Here is a 6,793-nt window from a genome sequence, read left to right as displayed (position 1 = left end):
AGGGTGTGATTGTAGAATAATTCGGCCAACTAACATTCAAAACTCAGATCTGAATTCTCAGATCTGAGATTGCAAGATCTGAATTGTTTGAAAGAGAATTCAGATCAGCAATTTTCAAATTGGACGAATTAATCTACAGCTTGGAATTCCTAGAGTGCTTGAGAGAGACTCTAGGAATTCAGATCTACTATTCAAGAACTGAATTGATTGCAAGGTTAGAAATAACTTGCACAATTCAGTTGGTGATCAATTCAGATTTGAATTGTTGCCTTAGAAGTGTTTGAAGAAATGCATGCATGGGGATTAGATTCTTGCTAGAGATAGAAGAACCGTCACTCATGCATAGGATGAACATGCGCTTGAGAGAGGCTGTTCATGACCTTGGGGTTTCACCAAACCAAGGCTCAATCATGATTTATTCGAATGATCCAAATTGATAGATTGCTGAATTCTGAGATTGACATTTACTGCTTACTCTTCTAACCTGATTTGAAGGCAATTGGGCCAATGATTTAGATAGATTTTAATTTTGGATTTCTTAGCTTTCATTAGACTTTTGATTTATTTGTTGATCAGATAAGAAGTGCTCAATTTAGTATTGGTAATTGTTCCTAAATCCTCGTGGGAACGATACTTCACTCTCTACTTTATTACTTGAACGGCTAGTGCACTTGCTAGTGTCACAATGAGCAACACATCAAATTTTTGGCGCCGTTGCCGGGGATTTATAGAAGCAAAATTAGGAAACATTGAGCATTCTTAATCTGGTATCATTCAGCATTGCATTCATAGTTGGTTTAATTTGCTTAACTTTACATTTTAGCTTTGAATGGAACTGCTGTACTACTGTAGTTTTGTTTCTTCTTTCTTAGTAGATTACTTTCTTTTTCTGGTTTCAGTTTCATTTTAATAAAGGCATATTTGATTTCTATTCAATCTTGGTGTTGTTCCCTTCAAAAATAAAAAAAAAAAGAAAAAATTCACAAAAACATGAGTGTTGCAGATCTGAGTTGCATTCGGCACTCAGATCAGCAGATTTCAGATCTGCAGCACTGAGCCGAAAAGAATTGCTTGTGTTTCAGATTTTATTATTCTTTTCTTTCATTACAAAAAGAAAAAAAAATATATATATAAAATGAAAAAAAAAAGAGGGGAGATCTTTTGAACAACAAGAGGAGCAATTGAGAATTCGGATCAGAACTCAGATCTGAGTTCCTAGGACACTTCTGCTACTCCTCAAAAACAATTTAGTAGCAATAACTGAAGGTAAGGCAATTGAGAATTCAGATCCGAACTCAGACTTGAGTTCAAACCTGAATTCTGCTATTGCAGAACTGCTCAGTTCAGATCTGAGTTCATCTGAACTCAGACCTGAACTGATACAAGTTTAAGGTGAATTGGGTGCCATCATCACCCCAATTCACTCTATGATAAATCCGACATACCCCAAAGGTAATTGGATAGCAAAGAATGAAAAAGAAAATTCAGATCTGAACTGATACAGATCTGAACTATAGTTGAGGACTGAACTGATATAAAGCACATTTGGATTTTGGGTGACTTGAACATTTGCTTTATCCACTTGTAACCGAGCTACATTAGCTAAGGAGGTGTATGTTTGGATTGAATAATTGTTATGCCTCAGTTATTTAAAAAAAAAAAAATTAGCACTTTCCAAGTATTTCTGTTAGCATTCAGATCTGTAGCAGGGCTGCTATAGTACAACAGTTAGCAGACCTGATTTCAGATTTCTACAAAAGTTGTATGGATCGAATATCTTGCAATACCAAACATTGCAGACCCAATTTTCAGGTCTTAGCAAGTGTTTGATATGCATCAGCTATACAGGTTTGAGCTTCAATTGTACAGCTTAAAATCCTTAAACCAAGCCTAACTCAGGACTGGTTTTAGTTTATTTCAGATCCTTTTAATATATTTTTCAGATCAGATCTGATTTCAGCCCTAAAGCATCACAGACTTGATTCCAACCTTAATGAATGTATATTGTAGTGTATACCAATGAGTGTGTATGAGATATACAGCTCATATCTGAATTATTATTTGTTAATTTCTCTGGACTAACAATACCAAAGACTTGTAGATCTGAACTCAACTAATTTGGGTCTGAATTCAGATGTTGCAATCGATGGATGTAGATAAAGGAACCTTGAATAAGATGATTGGTTTAAATCTGCTTTTTCAGCTTCATTTATTCATGATAGGATGTAGGTTTTTGTATTCCAATAATTCACTTTACATTTTCAGTGTGATAGGATTGGTTATTTATTTTCTTTTGTGAATATTGGTATTTTTATTTCTTTGACCTTAACAGTTTATGACAAGCAGACCTGAACTGGAAGAGATCCTTTACGACCCGGAGATTGAACGGACTCTCCGTGTCCGTTTGAGAGCTGCTAAGCAAGTCAGACAAGAAGCACAAGAAATGGCTGAACAAAGAACTATGATGGATTATGCCAAGCCCACCCTCACCGGGACTGTCTCCAGCATTATCAGGCCAACTATTGCTGCCAATAACTTCGAAATTAAACCGGCCATAATCCAAATGATACAAAATACGGTTCAGTTTTGTGGAATGGCCCATGAGGATCCGAATGCCCATATTGCTAACTTCTTGGAAATCTGTGACACCTTCAAACACAATGGGGTAAGTGATGATGCCATCCGGCTGAGGTTATTCCCATTTTCTTTGAAGGATAGAGCCAAAGCTTGGTTGAACTCATTACCGGCAGGATCTATAGCCACATGGGATGAAATGGCCAGCCATTTTCTCTCTAAATATTTTCCCCCTTCTAAAACTGCTAAAATGAGGAATGACATCACTACTTTTTTCCAGCAAGAGGGGGAATCTTTTTATGAGTCATGGGAACGATACAAGGAGCTGTTAAGGAGAGTTCCTCACCATGGCCTCCCCATTTGGCTGCAAGTGCAGACTTTCTATAATTGTCTTACTGACTCAAATAAGACCATATTAGATGCTGCAGCCGGAGGATCCATAAATAATAAAACTCCTGAGGTTGCCCATGCACTTATTGAGGAAATAGAAGCCAACAACTATCAATGGCATTCGGAAAGAACTCAAACTAGGAAGCAGCAAGGCTTGCATAATGTTGACACTTATACAGCACTATCTGCACAAATAGGAGCACTCAGTAAAAAAATAGATGAAATGCAGATAGCTGCCATGCATGTGCAGCCTCTTAATTGTGAATTGTGTGGGGGAGGCCACATCAGTACAGACTGCCAAGTTGGCAATCAGTTCAGACCATCTACTGAACAAGTTGACTATGTCAGCAATTCGTCAAGACAGCAGGGTTACCAGAGTCACCATACTTTTCATCCAGGATGGAGGGGACATTCAAACCAGTCCTGGCCAAATCAGCATATTTCCGAGCCGTTCCACCAGACTTATCATCAGCCTGAACCAAAATCCAATTTGGAGGAACTGATGACAAAATTTATAGCAGGTGCAGAAACTAGGTTCCAGAACCAGGAAGCCTCAATCAAAAACCTGGAAAACCAAGTGGGGCAATTGGCACAATTAATCTCTTCCAGACTGCCGGGAACTCTTCCAAGCAACACTAAAGTGAATCCACGAGAGCAGGTGCAAGCTATTACCTTAAGAAGTGGAAAAGAGTTGCCTGAGGTAGAAAAGAAGAATTGGGCTGAACCCAAGGCAGAAACAAGCCTTGGAACCAGACAACAGAAGATGGAACAACCAGAAGCACAACAAGGGATGCACCAACAACCGCAAGTTCCATTCCCTAACAGGCTAAAGCAACAAAAATTGGAGAAGGAATTTGGTAAGTTTCTTGAAATTTTTAAAAGTTTACATATTAATATTCCTTTTGCTGATGCTGTAGCCTAGATGCCACACTATGCAAGGTTTTTGAAGGAATTATTGGCAAACAAAAGGAAACTGGGAGATGTGGCTACAGTTGCATTAAATGAGGAATGTTCTGCTATCCTTCTGAACAAGCTGCCTCAGAAACTCAAAGATCCAGGGAGTTTCACTATTCCTTGTACCATTGGCAGTTTAAAAATTGAAAAAGCTTTATGTGACCTGGGAGCTAGCATCAATTTAATGCCATATTCTATCTTCAAGAAATTGGGGTTGAATGAACCCCAACCCACTAGAGTGGCATTACAATTGGCTGATAGATCCATTAGACATCCTAGGGGGATCATAGAAAATGTGTTAGTTAAAGTTGACAAATTCATTTTTCCAGTTGATTTCATTGTGTTAGACATGCAAGAAGATGTGGAGGTCCCGTTTATCCTAGGGAGACCTTTCCTGGCTACCGGGAAAGCAATGATTGATGTCCAACAAGGACAACTCAGCCTTAGGATACAAGATGAGGAGATAATTTTTAAAATGTCTGATGCTATGAAACATGCACCCTCTAGTGATGATTCTTGTTTTATGATTGATGCCATTGAAATGACAATTGATGAATGCTTCCAGGTAAGTAGAATAACTGATCCTCTTGAACTCTGCCTCCAGCAGGGCGAACTTGAAGAAGCAGAAAATGAAAAAATAAACCTCATGATAGCATACCTGAACGATAAGCCTCAATTCAAGGGAAAGGGGTTTCTTAAATTAGAGAACTTAGGCAAATTGCCTGGACCATCAGGTAAGCCATCACCCCAAGAACCCCCTACCCTTGAACTGAAGCAATTACTATCCCATTTAGAGTATGCTTTCCTTGAGGAACCATCAGATCTCCCCGTGCTAATTTCCGCAGCGCTGAATCCCTTACAAAGAGAAAATTTATTAAGAGTGCTGCAGGAACACAAAAATGCTATAGCTTGGAAGGTAGAAGATATCAAAGGCATTAATCCATCAATCTGCACTCACAGAATTTTGATGGAAGAGGACAGCAAGCCTTCCGTTCAACCCCAAAGGCGCCTGAACCCCAACATGAAAGAAGTAGTAAAGGCTGAAACAATTAAGTTGTTAGATGTTGGGATCATTTATCCTATTTCTGATAGTTCTTGGGTAAGCCCTGTGCAAGTTGTGCCCAAAAAAGGGGGTACGACTGTTGTTCCAAATGAGAAAAATGAACTCATCCCTACTAGAACCATTACCGGATGGCGTGTATGTATTGACTATAGAAAATTAAATGAAACCACCCGGAATGACCATTTCCCTCTCCCATTTATGGATCAAATGTTGGAGAGGCTAGCCGGGCATGAGTATTATTGTTTCTTGGATGGATATTCAGGGTATAACCAGATACCAATTGCACCAGAAGATCAAGAAAAGACCACTTTTACTTGCCCATATGGAACCTTTGCATACCGAAGGATGCCCTTTGGGTTATGCAATGCCCCAGCAACCTTTCAGCGATGTATGATGTCTATATTTTCTGATATGGTTGAAAATTTTATTGACATCTTCATGGATGATTTTTCAATTTTTGGCTCTTCGTTTGATGTATGTTTGAATAATCTGGAACAGGTGCTTACTAGATGTAAAGAAACACATCTTGTGTTGAATTGGGAGAAATGTCATTTTATGGTGCAAGAAGGCATAGTGCTTGGGCACAAGATCTCTCAAAGAGGTATAGAAGTCGACAAGGCCAAGGTGGAGGCAATTAAAAAATTGCCACCCCCAACATTTGTTAGTTCATTGAGAAGTTTCTTAGGACATGTCGGATTCTATAGAAGGTTTATTAAAGATTTCTCAAAAATTTCTAAGCCATTATCTACCTTGCTTCAGAAAGAAGTGCCTTTTGAATTTTCAACTGAATGCCTTCATGCTTTCAACATCTTGAAAGACAAATTGATCCATGCACCTATCATGGTAGCACCAGATTGGACCCTCCCATTTGAATTGATGTGTGATGCGAGTGATTTTGCTATAGGAGCTGTTTTAGGACAAAGAATGAACAAACATTTTCAGCCAATTTACTATGCTAGCAGAACCTTGACTGGACCCCAACTCAATTACACCACCACAGAAAAGGAGCTGCTAGCAATAATATTTGCACTTGATAAGTTTCATTCATATCTGATATTATCCAAGGTTATTGTCCACACAGATCACTCGGCATTAAGGCACTTGCTTACCAAGCAAAACTCAAAACCAAGACTGATCAGGTGGATCCTTTTATTGCAAGAGTTTGACATTGAGATTAGAGACCTGAAGGGTGCTGCAAACCTGGCTGCTGACCATCTCTCCCGGTTGGACACGGTAAGCTCAAAAGAGGAGATAACCAGCAACATTCGAGAAGAATTTCCGGTTGAGCAGTTGTACTCAATACAGAAATACTCATATCCTTGGTATGCTGATTTTGCTAATTATCTAGCTGCACAAGTCCTTCCTCCTAACCTTTCATATCAATAGAAAAAGAAATTCTTTTCTGATGTAAAATACTATCTGTGGGAGGAACCCTTTTTGTATAAATTGTGTGCAGATCAAATCATAAGGAGATGTGTCCCCGAGGAGGAGATGGAGTCGGTACTCCAATTTTGCCATGATAAAGAAGCAGGAGGTCATTTTGGAGCTAGTCGCACTGCAGCCAAGGTTTTGCAATCAGGTTTTTATTGGCCCACACTTTTCAAAGATGCCCATCGGTATGTGTCCACATGTGACAAATGCCAAAGATCGGAAAACATTTCCTGATGGAATGAAATGCCCCTTTCCAATATTTTAATCTGTGAAATCTTTGATGTTTGGGGTATAGATTTCATGGGACCTTTCCCGAATTCTTTTGGGAATAAGTACATCCTCGTTGCAGTTGACTATGTATCCAAATGGGTAGAAGCCATG

The 6,793-nt window shown here is 39.0% G+C and overlaps 1 non-coding gene across 1 annotated transcript; it reads right to left on the bottom strand.

Moving 5' to 3' along the window:
• Positions 1–2,821: 2,821 nt before the first annotated feature.
• On the bottom strand, positions 2,822–2,928 carry LOC148878918 (small nucleolar RNA R71). Its single transcript, XR_016106208.1, has one exon. It is a non-coding gene; the product is annotated as a small nucleolar RNA R71 (small nucleolar RNA).
• Between the last annotated feature and the right edge of the window lie 3,865 nt (positions 2,929–6,793).

This window comes from Nelumbo lutea, chromosome 1 (genome assembly GCF_056320005.1).
Source record: "Nelumbo lutea isolate HS-2025 chromosome 1, American lotus-T2T, whole genome shotgun sequence".
NCBI lineage: Eukaryota > Viridiplantae > Streptophyta > Magnoliopsida > Proteales > Nelumbonaceae > Nelumbo > Nelumbo lutea.
Note: the sequence above shows the minus strand (reverse complement) of the source record. Positions and strands in the feature narration are given on the sequence as shown.